Raw genomic sequence first — 16,865 nt, 5'->3', positions numbered from 1 at the left:
GTTGCTAACTGTACCTTTCTATTTTGAGTTGAGTCCTTACGGTTTTTGCAAAGTACCTATTTGGTACATTTTGCAAATGTTCCTATTTCCTGTGAGAAGGGTTTCCAAATGAGCCTTTGGCAATATTTCTGAACAAAGTGGGACCCCTGTAGGAATAAACTGGCTTTGCCTCTCAAATCTCCATGGGGCTTATGAAGCAAAATGAGTTTAGCAGAGAAAGTAGGTTAAAGCAAGGAGAGGCAGCCTCCTCCCTCGACTGAGCTGAAAAGAAGCATAAACACCCACCTGATCCAATATATTTAAGACTCAGTAGTCCTAAAAAAGACCACAGATCAAGAAGCATCAACTGACACAAACTTACAAAAGGTGTTCCCTAACTGTTACTTGGATGATTTAGCGTTAATCTGGATTTACTCTATAGAAGCAAATTAAGAAATCTCATTTGATATAATGTTAATCTTTGAAAGTAATGTGGCTTTTGGATATGAACGCTTTCTTTGTGTGTGTGTGTGTGTGTGTGTGTGTGTTCCTGCCAGTATATTTTAGTAAGGATTAGAGGGTTTGTGATTTTGTTGTGGTTTTTTTCCAAGAATTGGACCATAAGTAAGTTGCTTGTATAAGGATTATTACGAAATACAGTGTTTTGTTAATTATTTTTAGAATTGTTTCTTTTAGACACAGATTCTTTGGAAATGAAAATGTTTTCTTATTTTTTTCTCTACCTAATCCAATAGCTTTTGTTATTTTCCACCATGTGAGTTCTTATCAACAATATGGACTTTCCCCCCACCTCCTACCTGTAATGAAATCCTGGAAATCCTTTTTAAATTCCCTAATATATTGTTACACTGCTTCTGAGCTGCAGTTATGAATTACCTTGATTTATTTTGACACTGTGATTAATTTTGACACTGAGGAGTTTTCGTAGTACCAAAATTTACCAACAGTAGTTCTGTCACTTATGTGCTATTCTCAATAGTATCACTGTGTATCATTGTGGGAAATTAATTTCTGAGAAGTATCTTAATCTTTTTTGCTTTTTTCCCCCTTCTTTTTATAATGAAACAGTGCCCCCAAGAGCTCCTTTTTTTTTTTTTTTTTTTTTTTTTTTTTTTTTTTTTTTAACCAGGAAGGGACAGTTTAAGAAAATTAAGTCAACCATTTATCAGTATATTAATCTCTGAACATAAAAATTCTGCCCAGCATTGCAACCAAAGGTGTTGGTTTGAAGAATAGTTGAAAGAGTGTTTTGGTTTTCTTGTTTTATGCCCAATAATAGAAAGTTAACCAAATGACTGAATTCCTCTAATGGTTCCAGTTTGGAGAGCTGTGCTATCTTTGCTGGCACTCTGAAGAAAGGGAGGAGGCTGCAGAGATCAACTTCTCAGCAAAGGTCTTTATGGCAGGGCTGCTTTTGTCCTTTGCCAGTTGACATCAGGACAGCTGGCAGTGGTCTGGGAGGCAGCAGGAAGCACTGTTTGTTTGTTTGTTTGTGTGTGGATAAACAGAGAAGAAAGATAGCGTGAAGTGAACAAGAACAAAGAGAGAATAAACAAGGAACAGCTTTAGTTACAGCAGTCATAAAAATACAAACACCAAGGCTAGTAGGTATTTTGCTAAAATAAAGGAAATATATGCAAAAATAATCCTGAATAGCCTCTAAAACTGAGAGGCAGGTTTTTATGACAACCTGAAGTGATAAATTTTTTTAAACATTTTTTAAGGGTCAAGAGTCATCACTACTTTCTCTGACCCTGAAAACCATCTACTACAAACAGAATTTTGGGTAGTTTGTTGTCTTTCTCTCCATCTCATTGCATGGGTTTGCCAGAAGTTGAAACTCATAAATGAAATAAAAACCCCAGCTATGAGCATATATTTGCTTTAAATAACTTTCAGTAACCTGTCACAGGAACACCTCAGGACTTCATGTGCAACAGAAGTTTAAATAGTAGGCATGGTGTCCCCAAAAAAGCCTGCTAATATCTCTCTTTAACAGAGTAACTTTATTTTCTCTGGTGTATTTCTACAGACCCTTTTCAGCCAGGTCCTAGGCCCCTGAGAGATCTAGGGATGGAAGTCAGCATTTTGAACTCTCCGATATGCAGAGCTTTTCAGACTGGTAAATAAGTGTGAGAGCCTTGTGTTGTGATGAGATCTGTGCCAGAGCAGGAATGCAGTAACAAGAGAATGTTCAGATCAAGCAGGCAGCTGCTCAGGTGAGATGTGGTTGTTTCTGAGTTGCACAGATTTGCCTGAATGAAGATGTGTGTGAGAAAAAGGAAGTACTATAAAACACATACAGAAAAACTAAATCATAGCATTCCTAAGTACCCCCAAGTTACAAAGAATAAAAGTGTTTTCTTGGTTGTGGGAGAGCAGCAGAATGAAGCTTAATGCTGTGACATGAGGCTTTGTTCTCTCCATAGGAGATGTCCAGATCCTGCAGCTTCCCACAGCTTCATTACATATTCACTAAATATTTTTACATAGAAATTATAAACTCCTTTTGGGTCACAGAGTATGCCCATGCTTTAGCTCACTGAGTTTAGAAACATAATTATTCCTCCTTATATTAGAATTACAACTAATTAGGAACTAATTATTAATAATAAAAGAAATATGCTGTAATTTATCTGTCAAATGTATCCATATACTAATATTTTAAAGGTTATACTGGCCTCTCAATTACATGTAGATAAAGATCTACTCTTTTAATAACCATTTTATGGATCTTCATAGCTTTGACACAACGTGTCTAGTTTTTCCAGTCAGCATCACAGCATGTACTTTAGGGCTGGGAGAATAAACTGTCCTCTGGGAAAATTAAATAAATAGTTTTTAGGTGCCTTGTGATAGTGGCAGACACTTTGGGGTGAGTCCCTTGTGTTTTGTGATTAATATCACACAGGGAAGTTGTGGTACAGCTAATCAGCATGGCCTTTCACTAGGCATTCAGGGCATTATCTGCAATGCAGTGGATTTATTTTGTTCTGGTTAATAATCTGACAAATTTCTGAGCTTTAGGAAATATTTCACTATCTAACATTCATAAATATAGAAATAACTTGCGGCATTTATTTTCTAGCATTCAAAATCCAACATTTGCCTTAAATCTGGAAGTTTGCTCTTTTTAGCTTTGAGCCAGACAAATATGAACGTTCAATAAGTGTATGGGTGAGCATGACATTTCTCTGTACAGAAAATAATTCTGCTCTTGAAATTTCTTGCTTTCACCAGTTTTAGTCAACCTTCCCCAATGGAGTTGGCAATACCAAAGCACAATCCCACGCAAGTCACTGCTGGTTCAGCAATGATCTGCAAGTGTGTATGTAAAGTTACTCCTGCTTGAAACTCCAGGATTCCAGCTCTGCATTTGTTAATTGCTTGGGTTTGGGGCAGAGGGGAAGAGGTCTCCTTTTTTTTTAGGAATATTTGTAACTAATTCCCCTATCTAGAGAAGTAATTCCTACTTAAAATTAGAAGTAATTTCAATTGCAAAAACAGGCACTAATTTTTCCCTTTCTTGATTTGATTTCTATGTGGCAGCACACTCACCAAAGACAAATGGATGGTTTTATAAGCGGGATGGAGTGAATTTTACAAAAGTGGGAGAAGGTGACCTCTGCTCAGAAGCCTCCCTGCTCATTAGCAGGTGGATGTGGTTTAAAGATTCACTGTGGTGCAAAGAAAGAATCAAATTAGGTGTTGTGTGAAGCTGTCATTACTGTGTGTTTCTCTGTACAGTTCCAGCTTAAAGCATGTCGTTCCTTTCATAGCAGCCCCTCAGATTACTGTATCTCATCCCTTCCACATCAAAGCGCTGTCACCACTTTCACAGTATAAAAAGAACGCTGAGATAATTTTACAATACATTCTCTTCAAACAGATTTGACTTGTGCAGTTGCAACATTTCTTTTTATTCTGGGATTTGCAAAGAAAGATGCACTAAAATGAGTAGCATCTAAAAGCTGAACAAAAACAGTGAACTAAATACCTGTTTAAAATTGGACCAAAGCACCTCTGCAGGGATGGTGAGGATTTTAGGAAGTCAATTCTTCTCAAGTGCCATCTGAATTATTCTTCAGTCAGCTTGTAAGAACCTCCGGGAGGGTGGAAAATGTCCATTCTTGAAAAGCATGAATCATCTCTTTTTATTTACTAGCTAAAAAAAGTATTCAGTAAAATATACAGTAATGTCAGATCCCACTCTCCACCTCAAAGGCTCAGTCTCAGCTAGGAGCCAGCAGCTGGGCTCACTATATTGACCTTACTGCTCTATGAGAACGTAAAATAATAAAATAATGAATACGGGAAGAAAGTGAGTGAAGGCAGCAGAAAGACAGAACTTCATAGAACTGCCTTTAGCTTTGTGGGTCTTTTTAAATTCCACTCTGCCAAGAAATTTTTTTTCTTCTTAGTAATTATACAGCTATGCATATAAAAGTGTAAATGTTTCCCATTGTATTTCCTTGCCATTTTTGTCATTTGCCAGCATCTATAGAAGAGGTTGTCACAGAAGTGCATAATGGAAAGATGGAAATAGAAATGAGAAAAGCACTGTGTCCTTGGCTCTTCATGAATGCAAAGGGACAAATACTTTGTAATAATGTTCTGTCTTACAGAGAGGTCACAAACTGATCTTGGTTACTTCGGTGTAAATCGGGAGAAATTCGGCTGAGCTCAATAGACTTACTCAGGCCTGAAACCAATTATTGCTCTGGCGTGAGCGAGATGGAGCCGCGCTCCTCGGCCCGGTTCTGGCACTGCGATGCAGATGGAGCGGCGGGGCAGAGGCAGCGGTGCCCGGCGGGGCAGAGAGAGCGGTGCCCGGCGGGGCAGAGAGAGCGGTGCCCGGCGGGGCAGAGGCAGCGGTGCCCGGCGGGGCAGAGGGAGCGGTGCCCGGCGGGGCAGAGGGAGCGGTGCCCGGCCCGGCAGAGGGAGCGGTGCCCGGCCCGGCAGAGGGAGCGGTGCCCGGCCCGGCAGCGCTGCTGCGGGACGGGCGCGGAGCAAAGGCGGAGCGCGCCCGGCGGGCGGCGGGGCTGCTCCGTGCGAGGGGGTAATTGTCATGCAGCCATGCAAGAACAGAAACAAAACGCAGCTTAAATACTCCTCCCCAAGCCAGCCCCCGCGATTATGGTTCCAGTGACCGCTGTGGTGTCCGTGTTTCCATTTCGGTCCCTGGCATCTGCGGGCGCTGGCACTGAAGCAGAGCCCAGTGGGATGCCTGGAAGGCAGCACTGTGCCAGGTTAGTGATGGGCTACATCACTTTAGACAAAATGATGTTTCCTGACACCCTCCCTGTGAGAGCCATCCTGTAGGAACAAGCTGGAAACACACACACCACAACGTCCCTCTCCATCTCCTTCCTGCGTCTTACCTCCTACACCAACAACCAAGCAATTAAGAACATGTACTAATATATTGTATCAGTTAAAAAATTACACTTCCCACCTGACGTGTGCCATTACCCTTTTTTTTTTGCACAGAGAATTTAGTGGCACATATATCAGTGGCTGAGTCTCAGTTGTCATGACAGAAGAACCCCAGTAGCACAGTGGGATGTTTTGGAGGTGGGGATCTGCACTCTTGAAACCCCTTCCCCAGGCAGCCTGTCCTTCAGCCTCATTAGCTTAATAAAAGGCAGAGGAGATTAAGAGTTCTGTTTCTTTTGCCATGTCAGTATTTTCCCATATAGTGACTAGAGGTCTATAGAAGAAAAAAAATAACACTGCAACAGACTTCTAAATCCTGTGCCATATTTACCCACTAGTGATTTTTTTTCTCTCTGGTAGAACATGTAAATAAATGTGAAGAAAATAAATACTGAATAGGTAGCTAATTCTGGAAGCAAAGCATGACATCAACCTTAACAAGGACATTAATTCTCCATTTCTTTTTGTTCAGTTTTATTATAATTATTTAGTGCTGTTTACCTTTATCCATTTGTTATGCTCAAATTGACAAGTCTGGGGAAAATAGTAAATTAATACATAAAAACCTTGATAAACCCCTTGATCTATGACAAGCAAAGAATAAAGCCTTATTTGAAAGGGATAAATAGTAAGGAATTGCTTGATTTTTCTGAAGTTTGCTTTTTAAAAAATATTCAGGAATAGAAAATATTAGCTGAATTTTGCAGTACGTTTGAACTAGCTGAGCTTAGTCTTTCAAAATGGGAGAATTCCATCATAGACAGCAGATTTGGCAGTTCATTTTGGAAGATAGCTCTAAAAGGGAAACTGTCTTGCTCCCCACTTTACTCCCTACTGCAAAGTCCATATGACTTTACAAGCTGTTGTTGTACCTACATATAAATGCTCTGCTACTAAACCTGAGGGTGGTCATTTTCTTCATCCACAGTGCTTTTAGACAACCTGGAACATATATCTCTACTTTGAGCACTACCTGAGTAAAAATATCCATTGTAAATGCAGAAGAGAAAACTTCCAACTCTTATTATCTCTTCATTAAGCTCTTTTAGGAAAAATATTTAATATGGAAAAAAGATACCAAATTAAAGCCAGTGTTTCAGACAAATCCTATTGTGATGAGCGTTATGCATCTTTACTGAACACAGACCTCAGAGCTGACAAGAATCAGGATAGTAATGATTGCCTCTGATCCATCCCAAAGTCTATGAAACACCCAAGGGGTCCCTGGGCAAAGGCTGAGGAGGGCAGGGATTTGCCACTCTCCTTGGCTAAAGCCCCAGACATAAGATGATGGCAGAGCCTCAGAGCTGAAAGTGACTGAGACTCATAGGTCAAAACAAAGGAATCTTTTTCACATCAGTACAACAGAAGGAAATTACATGAATTAGTTAAAGGAGCATTTTAAGGGCACTGAAGAGAGACAGTGTGTATTTTTGGTTACGGGGTGCACATGGCTGGGCCATGGCCATGCCTGCAGTAGATGTTGTCAAGCTGGGGCCATATGCTTTTAAGTTTCTCAGGAATTAATAAAGTCATAAAGACTCTGCTTCCCCCAGCCTCCCCCACGGGTCAGCCAAATTATAGGGTGTGCTGCTCTGGTGTGCTCTCACAAGCGATACTTTGAACATCTAAATTCCTCTCCTTCACACAGGGAACACACAATAATTCTACTGACAAGTATCAAGGCAGACTGCACAGCAGCTTTGATGTGCAGATATCCTGGCTGTGCCTGGTGAGCTGGCAGGGCTGTGTAGGAGGCAGACAAGTGGAATTCCAGTTTTATATATGGGCATACACGAAGGAGTTTTGAGGTATTTTGTTTTAGCTAACTCCTGTCTGCAGAGGTTTAATCCATCAATCACCTTCCAGATTTATAGTATTTTCTTTGCTAGCCACAAATCTGAGATGCCCTGATACATGTCAGCCAGAGCAATATTTCCATTTATTGATATCATTCAATACATGGAGCACATTGACCATACACAGAATTAAGTGATAGGCTGACTTTTATTTGTCTGAGGGGGATTGTAGTGGTCAGAAGCAAGGACAGAATTATTTTAGGACCTTATCCCTCTTGGGCTGCTGAATCTCCTCAGATTCTGTAGACTTCAGTGAGGAACAGGGGACAGAAGTTCCTTATGGAACGGTGTCTTTAGGAAGTGTTGACTTGTGACAGCCAGCAAAGCTAAGTTGGCAGCTTCTGTGTCCACTGTACATCTGATATTACTGAAATGACTTTGCTCAGAGTATTACACTGTGCTGGTATGTTGCAATAGAAGGTCATTGTTGTCAAATTCTGTACCTCTGCTTACCGAAATGAAAACCATAATAAAATATATATGTAAAAATTCATTTCCTCTCTTACCATGGTTATTTCTCTTAAAAATACTATAATAATAATAAAAAAGTAATAATTACTTTATGTAAAAACAAACAAACCCCATGACCTGGTTCCCTTGAAATGTTAAGCAATTCTGACTAGAACAGGAACTATCTGCTAAGAACAGTGGATTGTTGTGGTGAAGCTGGAGGATATCTCTTTTATAGAAATGAAGCTAATTAATTAAGAAAAACCCAACACTGATATAATAAGTTCACTTTACTTAAATTAGTTGCCACAAGAAATCACTGAAAAAAGAGGCTTATATATATATTTTTTTAAATTGGACTATTCTCGTGGTGTTAAAAGTGTGCATGTATGAAATAAATGAATTGTACAATCTTTAATGTCGAGTTTCTTTTGATAACTTAGCTATGGTATAGCCTCTGCTTTTAAATGAGAGCACTCAGTTTGTAGTGCTGGTTTAAATCCCCTGTATGTCTACTGAGCTTCAGCAGGTTTAGCACTTCTCTACTCTAGACACAGCATTTGTATGTTTTTTTCGTCCCCAAAGAAGTAAATTATTTATGCAGCATCAACCTTTTTTAACCTAGCTTCTGACAGGCTGGGATTTTTCCAGTCTCAGTTGAAACTGTCTAAATAATTTATCAAGTATTCTTTCAGTGTACAATGAATTCTGAAACCTAAGAAATGTTAAATGAGATTCTCTGCCCTTACAGTATGAGTGGGTTACTGAGGTTAAGCTAGTATTTTCTTTGAACTTTTTTCAGCCCCTGTTTTCTCCCATTGTACAGTCTCCTTTTTCTCTCCTACTGTCTATTAATTTTCATGACATTTTCTATTTATCAGACTTTTCCTTTATGTTTCTGTTTCTCTTGCTACCTCTTCCCTTGCTGATGTCTTTCTACACCTCTTCTTCTTATTACAGTGAGACAGCTTTCCTTTAAGATGGCCCTCCAGAGAGAGGAACCATCAATTTCTAGTCCCGAGATATTATGGATCTTTCAGTCCAGCCTCAAATTTAACTGAACCTTCTTCTGTCCCCATTAAGAAAATGGTGACAAATCACAGAAACACACACAGTCATAGAATGGTTTGGAAGGGACCTTTAAAAGTCCTGTAGTCCAATCTCTGTGGGCAAGGACATCTTCAAGTAGATCAGGTTGCTTAGAACCCTGCTCAACCTGGCCTTGAATGTTTCCAGGGTTGGGATATCTGCCACCTCTCTGGACAGCCTGTTCCAGTGTTCTGTCACCCTCATCATAAAAATTTCTTCCTTATGTCCTGTCTAAATCTAATTTCTTTCAGTCTAAAATCATTACCCCTTGTCTATTGCTACAGGCCCTGCTACTAAAAAGTTCATCCCCAGTCTTAAAAATCTTGAGGTCTTTGGCAAAGAAGAAAGATGTTTGCACAGAACTTGGATCTGCAAACAACATGGAGACTTGAAAAAACATCAGTATCTCACACACACAAGCTCCAATCCATTTCTATCTGGTCAGAACTTCCTCTAAGATTGCCTTTTTTATAGCACTTTGATAATTATGTCTCAAATAACCATTTAAGTTTGTAAAAACACAAAAAAAAGCCCCTCCATCAAGAATTTGATACATTCTGAATTTTCCAGCAGGTATTTTAATCCTTTTAAAGTTTAGTCAGTGGTCCAGGTAGCTTCCTTTTTTTTTTTTCAACATGAAAAAAAAAATACAGTAGCACCCCATAGAGATTTTTATTTAGACTCAGCAATTCAGTACTGTATCCTTATGAATTAATGATATAATGAACTCTGCTTCATGATGTCTGAAGTAGCATCATAGCGGAAAACAGCAGAAATCTGGACTGGCTGACGAATTTCTGTAATTCTGCTGTGTTGTAACTGTTTAAACTGAATGTTATTCCTTTAAGGAAGCTATTTATTTTTAAGGCTTAAAGGAAAGCTGACTTTAGAGAAGCTGACCTGCCTGAGTCCCTATGTCAGAGAAGAAACAGTGTCCAGGCATGATTTTGTAGGAGATGCTCACCAAATTATTTTTCTGAATGTTTCCTCATGCAAAACTCTATTCTTTCTGTAAATATTAAAAATAGATTTGTTACATCCCAACTTTTGAGTTATTATTTAAAGAATAAAGCTTTGATTCTAATTTGAGGGGCAACAGTTCTTCCACTGTATAGCTATTATAATATTAATAAAATACTTTAAAACTATATGTGCAATGATTTGTTGTGAGATATGCAAGCTTGCCTGTATCTGACATATTGATATATGATAATTTTTCAGAAGTCTACAAGAATTTGATTTTACTCCAATACTGTAGTTTGATTTTTATTTTTTATAACAATGTAAAATTTAATTATGAAGAAAGCTTTGTCACTTCATAGCTAGCTCTGCTGTATTATTTTCCTTTTTTACAAACCAGTCTACTTGGAGCTGAAAAAACAGGGAAGGGATGTTCCATAATCCCAACTTCCCACTAGATGACGCTCTAAGTACAAAAACACAAACTTCAGCATGTTCATAAATTTATGTGTGAATTGCTTAAACACATTACGTGTTCATTAATTTACTGCTCTTATGTGCTTATAAAGATTGATGATGTGGAGGCAGAATGGCCTGTGAGAAATTGGAATAACAGTGGTTCTTCTGGTCAAAAGTATGGCTATAGATATTTCCCCTGGTATGTCTATGGCCATAGCACATGATTTAACTTCAGTGTTAATTGTTTTGGTCACTTGTGCTACAACACACTTGCTAACAGCATTTTTTTCTTACTTGCTTGAAGCTTACTCTAATGTGTTTAAATGCCAAAATTTGCTATACTTCACTCCCATAAGGTGCAGTAATTTCAATAGATACCTAGGTATTAAAATACACCATGTATTACATAGATACATTATGTAGAAGCTTGCACACTCACATATTTACCAACTAGAATAAACAGATAAAAGCTATTAAATAACTCTGTATTCACCTGACACCTCCCTCACAGACATCTTTACATAAAGGACCATAAAGGAATCGCTGTCATGTCAATGCCTTCCTTGTAAAGTGTCTTCCATCTGCACAGTTTCTTTATAAAAGATGTAAGACAAAGTTATGAAATTATATTGGAGAACTTGAGCTGCCACTTATGTATAATTCAACTTCAATGCTGTAATTGTTTACATTTTGTATCATCTATTCTAAAAAAAAATGACATTTCAATCTTTCTGATTTAAAATGATTGAAATGCTTATCATCAAAACACAATATGCAAAAGAAAAAAGAAAAACAACCTAGCAAAATTTCAACCAGAAAGGTTGCTATTCTAAGAAAACAATGCTGGCATTAAAAAAGTTTCATCTATTCTAACATACAGTCACCTCTGAGTGCCTTATCAGCAACAGAGTGTGTTGTTCAAGCTGTGCAGAAAAACTTTGGGATTCGAGAGAAGTGGGCACACAACACAACTACAGTGACAATTTGTTTGAAGGTGCCTTGTATTCGCATCAGCCTGACTGATAAAAATTCCTCCAAATCCTAGAACAGTAAGTTTGGAATGTGCACAAAATTAGAAGATGGGCGTTTGCAGCAGAACATTGATGTGCAAGACTATTAATGGTTACCTTTATATTCATAGGTAATGTTAAAAACCTTCATGTGTACATTTCCCTCAGTCTGTGAGTGTTGGTATTTTAGGTACCATGGCAATGACAGCTTTAATGGGAGCAGACTTGGCCACCCTGCTGTGAGAGACTAGTGGATCACATGGTTTTAATCTTTCATGTATTGACTTTCTAACTCTTTAAAATACATTCAGCTACAGACATAAAAGATACTGAAGCTCTGTTTAATAAACAATTTAACAAGATTCTAAACTTCATTAATAAATTAAAGAATATATTTACTCATATAGGAAGCCTGACCTAAATGTCTAAATTCTTCTTTGCGTCTGTATTTACATGTTAAAAATCCCTTAATCTTCTGGTTGAGATAACTTTTATTAGGATTGTCGCTAATGACACATCGTGAGGATTTACATGGAGAGGTTTTTTTCCTGTGTTTTCCAGCCAATAACATGCTATTTTCTACATAAATTTTAATGAAAATTTAAGCTTTAATGAAAAAAATTCTTTGTTGCTTGATGAATCAATACTTAGGGTGCTTAAAAAATGAGCTACCAATACTCACCTATTTCCTGAAAAGTACAAGGAAGATTAAAAAAAAGAAGTTTGAACCTTTGAGCAAATGTTATGTTTACACCCTGACTCTGCCCAAGTAATAGAGACTTGTGTCAACATATGACTCCCCTGGCTTCAGGCCACAAGGAAAGGGCTCTTACAAATCAAAGAGCAATGTTTCTCATTGCAAGAAAAATAAAAAAAAAATAAATCCTGACCTGTGCTTCCCCATTACTGCAAATAATGAGATTTTTTTTAGTTATAATACATGACTTACATTTTTTTATATTCTAGGATGTTTTGGTCTCATATTTTTGACATTTCTGGAAAAAATCATGATAGATACTTATTTTTTAAATAAAAAACTTAGCCCACAATTCTAGTTCTCTCAGCTACACTGGCAGACCTGTTCTGTGTGCTCAAGCAATGTCAGCAGAAAAATGCTGCCTTCGTTTATGTCAGTCAGGAATGTGGTGCAGCTCCACCAGCCAAAAATTTCCCTCTGTCAGCGTGTCTTGAGTGTGCTCTGGAGCCTCTGGCAGCCAGGCTGCCCTGGCAGTGCTGCAGAGGCAATAAAGGCCATGTGCACATGGGGACCTGCCCTGCCAGAGCCACAGGTAACCTTTGAGCTGTGGTGATAACAGTCATCTGTGTACATTCAAACCTGCACTCCTACCCCAAGGATAAATCTGCATTTTGTCCTGAGGTTTGTTACAGCTTCCCTGCAATGTCACCGTGCACAGGGGATGCTCTGCGCCGCAGAGCCCGCCTGGTGCCACTCACACCAAAGTCCAGCTGTTTTCACTGAGTGAATGAGTGGATTTACAGCTGCATGTCTTACAGCTTTCAGTGCTTCTCAGACTTCCCAGCCCAAGCAGAAGCTTTATCTCTTCACTTCTATTTCTGTCTTGCCCAGCATGGGAACAACACCTTTTGTTTCCTGTACCTATCAGGTACCCTGTGTGGAGGTCTCAGGGGCTGTCTCTGTTTGAGTGATGAGAAAGTGCAGCCAAATTACAGCAAAGAGGATGAAAATTAGAGCAAAAGAAAGAAATTAGGAGCAGTATGGCCCAAGGGATGCCAAAATCAACATCTCCTACTCTTTTAGAATATATTTTGAGAATTTTGAGGAAAGTTCATTTCAAACTCTGGTTGAGGCAAAAACCTGAGATGAAGCCTATACCTCATTGTGTCTCCATTGTTTGAATGGAAAACCTTCTCAGACTGATGAAAGACTTTTGTCCCCCCACATACCAAAAAAAGGACATTGACAAGTGTCACCTGTGACACTGAGTGAAGTCCACACAGAGCAGGCTCCCAGGCTCTCTGGGAGGGAGAGAGGGCAATAAAGGTTCAGCAAAGAGCACTACATCTTTTGGTTTGTCAGTAGCTCTGGGATCTGAGTTCTGCATAGAACAGGGAGGAGAGAAAGGAGAGCAAATAGGGCATTATCCCAGCTGTAAAAAGATTTACTGAGAGCACCTTCTGAACTATGGAGAGCAATAATTGTCTACATGTCTCCACAGGGCTATGCTGAACTTGTAGAAAATAGTGTATTTTTAATGATCAAAATAAAATATTTGATGTTGAACTGAGCAGACAGACATTATTTTAAACTGACATACAGTAGTATAAAGAATATATTCTTTGCAAAACATGAATTAAAATATGCAAAACTGAGATTCTAATTTTTTTTAGTCCATTTGAGTGAGTCCCCCATCCTTCAATAGGAGAAGGCAGAGGAAGGGAGAAGTGTTTGAAAGTCAAAATACTACTTTGCACATCTCTAATGTTTTCCATTCTAGGATCTCTAGTGCTTTACAAGCTTAATGTGATTAACTTTATGCTCAGTAAGCAGTTCTGCCCATAAAAATAGGTAGGTCTTTACAGGATTAGGGCCTCAATTTGTCCTTAAAGCGGTGAGCAGTGAATATCACTGCTTTAACAGACAGAGCTGTATAAATAACTGATACTGTGATTTGCCTAAAGATCTGTCAAAATGAAAATTGTATAGGATTAACCTGAAACAAAACTAAAGAGAGCTCAAATTTGCAGCAAGCTTCAAGGAAAAGGAAAGAGGGAAGAAAGAAAAAAACCCCAAACATAATGAAACATTTCCTTTGATTAAAATATGAAACATTTCATTCTTAAAGCTCTTAAAATGTCATTCTGTAGAATAAAATGAGAATTATTTAAAATTACCAGTTAGAAATGAAATAGTAATTCTCAGTATGTCAAACTGAAACGTACTTTTCTTTGTACACAGCATGACAATTGTCACATCATTAGAAACGTCCTTTGGTGGGGAATGTTTTGTGGTGTCTGGGTTTGGTGGAGCCTTTGGCACAAGGCTGTTGGGGGGAGTTCCCTCAGTTTGAGGGGATTTCAGGGGCAGCTGCACCTGTTTTGCTGAGTGTCCCAGGGGTGTCCTGCTCAGGGCACAGCCAGTCCCAGGGGTGTCCTGCTCAGGGCACAGCCAGTCCAAGGTACACACCAATTTTGCAGCACTGAGGTCCCCAGATGGGCAGCACAGATGCTTGAAAGGGTGTGATTCCCTAATGCCACAGGGATATCTTCCCCTTGTGCCCAGGCTGACCCATCTCATCTCCCTCAGGCATCCCTTTGCCATTTCTGTCTCCTCTCACGTCTCTTGGGACACACTTTGTGCATGCAGATTGCGCAGAAAATTACTCTATTTTTTTCCCTGATTTGTTTTTTCTCCTTATGTTAGTTGGGGAAAGATCAAATACTCTGAAAAACTTGTTAATAATTTTCTAATAAAAGCCACTTAGAGGATAAGCAATAGCAGAACTCCCTGCAGAGGAAAAGGGATGAGGAATCACTGCAGCTCTCAGAGACTTCAAGAGGGTTTTGACAACCATGAACAGAAACTAGGGTTTAGGGTTTCTGGAAAGTTTGTTGAAGTCCAGTGCTAGCTCAAGGGAAGAACAAATGACAAAAATATTTCTTCACTGAAGTAATAAAAAAAAAGTAAAATAATTTAAAAAACTATTTAAAATTTAATGTATCCGAGTAAATGTTATGTATCCAAGCAAATGTTAAGACTTAGATAATTTACTGCTAAACAAAATCCTGTTAAATTAATAAAGACCCAACTCATTTATGAGTTGAAGAATGTTGCTTTTCAAATTATATGCAGTATCACCAGAACATTATTTTAGTTTTACTTTATCTCAACCACTTTATTAACAACCCACATAATGTGCTACTAATACCTTCTATATTTATCTTTGTAGCAGCACAGATGATAGGTTATGTTTACTTTTGTAGGTGTAAGTATTTTCAGGACTGCAGAAAAGCTTTAGGCCAAGTGACTCTGTGCTGCAGTTCTGCAGGAGCAGAGAGAACATGTGCTTCTTTTCCAAATAAGTCACACACAGCAATGAGATCAATTTTGAGTTGAAAAGAACAGCCTATTTTGTTATTACAAAATCCATGAACAGATACAGCAAGTGAGGATGAACTCACCTAATTTCAGAAAACTGAAGGTCCCCAGCACGGGTTTTTGAGAACATTTGCAAACAGATGCCTCTGGAAATTTTCAAACCTACCTACAAGTCACCTTGTATCCATTGATTCCTTTGGAAACAGGAGCTTGATTGTCAGTGCAGTTTTGAAAATCTCATTAGACCTCTACTGCAGATTTGGAGTCCTAATATGTCACTTAGAGTGACAAGAAACAAGCTTCCCATTCACCAAGTTAGTCAATGTAAATGAAATGCTAATATATATTTTAATAAATGATGCTATTGATGCTTAAGGAAAAAAAGGGGTTACTAACAGCATATTTCCAAATCTCAGTTTGGACATTTTGTGTGCTGTAATTGTACATTCAGCTTGATACAAATTAAAAAAACAGCTTGTCTACTAAAAATGAAGACATAGTGAACTAATGTAATTTAAGGTTTCTACAACAGAATTTGAATAAATATATGTTTAATTTTCTGCTTAAATAAACATGTATGAACAGTGTGCAGTAAGCAATCTCCACCTGGAGTAAAGGCCATGTGCAGTTGCAATTTTGAATGATTATGCACTCCATTAAGGGCAAACATTTTTAGAATAACAAGGGAAAGTGCGAATGCAAACTAAGATTAAATGCAGTTATTCAAATCAAGATTCCATGATTCAGATCTGTAATTTATATCACTGTGATTTACATGTCAATCCGTTGTGCTTACAGTATTTTCCTCTAATGTAATTAAGCTCTCGAATTGGAGACCATATAGTCGTACTGAGCTGCAAAGACATCTTTCTAATCTCTGTGATTCCATTTTACCCATCTGTTAAGGGAGAATAAAAACTTTTGTCTTTTATGGGTGAAGGTACCATGCAAATGCAAATGATATTATACAAAATGGTAATTGAAATGGTAAAGGAGCAAAGGGTTTTAATAAAATGACAATTCAAGACACATGTAAGTGTCCCTGTGTGAATGTTGATTGAAATGAGGAAAGTTAAGAGTGAATTTTAAGTGCCCATAGAAAAATGCATTGAATGTTAAGAGTAAATTAAGAAGTGCACAGGCCAAGGGACAGAGCTGTCTCAGAAACGGATAAAGAAAGAACTGAAATATTCCTTTGAGGATATGGGACAAAGGATCGCTCAGTCCTTGATAACAGTGCAAAGCAGGTTGGGGAATAGGCTGTGGGGAACACAGGCATAGTGACACTTCAAAAGACAGAGGAACTTGAAAAAGTTGAAAATGCAGTTAGTGACAGATTTGGATCTGAAGAGAGAAGAAAGCAATAGTGAACACAGCTGGATATGATCTTTGATGTTGAATTACACAAGGTTTAAGAAGAATTAGCGCCTTTAGAAGATACTGTCATTGGAAATTCTAAGAGGTAACTCCAGGGCAGAGCAAAGGCCAGGTTCTCCTCTCTGCTGCTGCTCTGGCAGGTTGCTG

General features: G+C 38.5%; 2 long non-coding RNA genes across 3 annotated transcripts in view; one reads left to right on the top strand and one right to left on the bottom strand.

The window, feature by feature from the left end:
• LOC135308807 (uncharacterized) overlaps window positions 1-16,865 on the bottom strand; it is a 420,716-nt gene that overhangs the window by 6,613 nt on the left and 397,238 nt on the right. The window lies entirely within an intron of this gene.
• On the top strand, window positions 80-4,773 carry LOC135308809 (uncharacterized). Its single transcript, XR_010369180.1, has 3 exons — window positions 80-2,219; window positions 3,089-3,177; window positions 3,550-4,773. It is a non-coding gene; the product is annotated as an uncharacterized LOC135308809 (long non-coding RNA).

The sequence above is a fragment of the Passer domesticus genome, chromosome 10 (genome assembly GCF_036417665.1).
Source record: "Passer domesticus isolate bPasDom1 chromosome 10, bPasDom1.hap1, whole genome shotgun sequence".
NCBI classification, from domain to species: domain Eukaryota; kingdom Metazoa; phylum Chordata; class Aves; order Passeriformes; family Passeridae; genus Passer; species Passer domesticus.
Note: the sequence above shows the minus strand (reverse complement) of the source record. Positions and strands in the feature narration are given on the sequence as shown.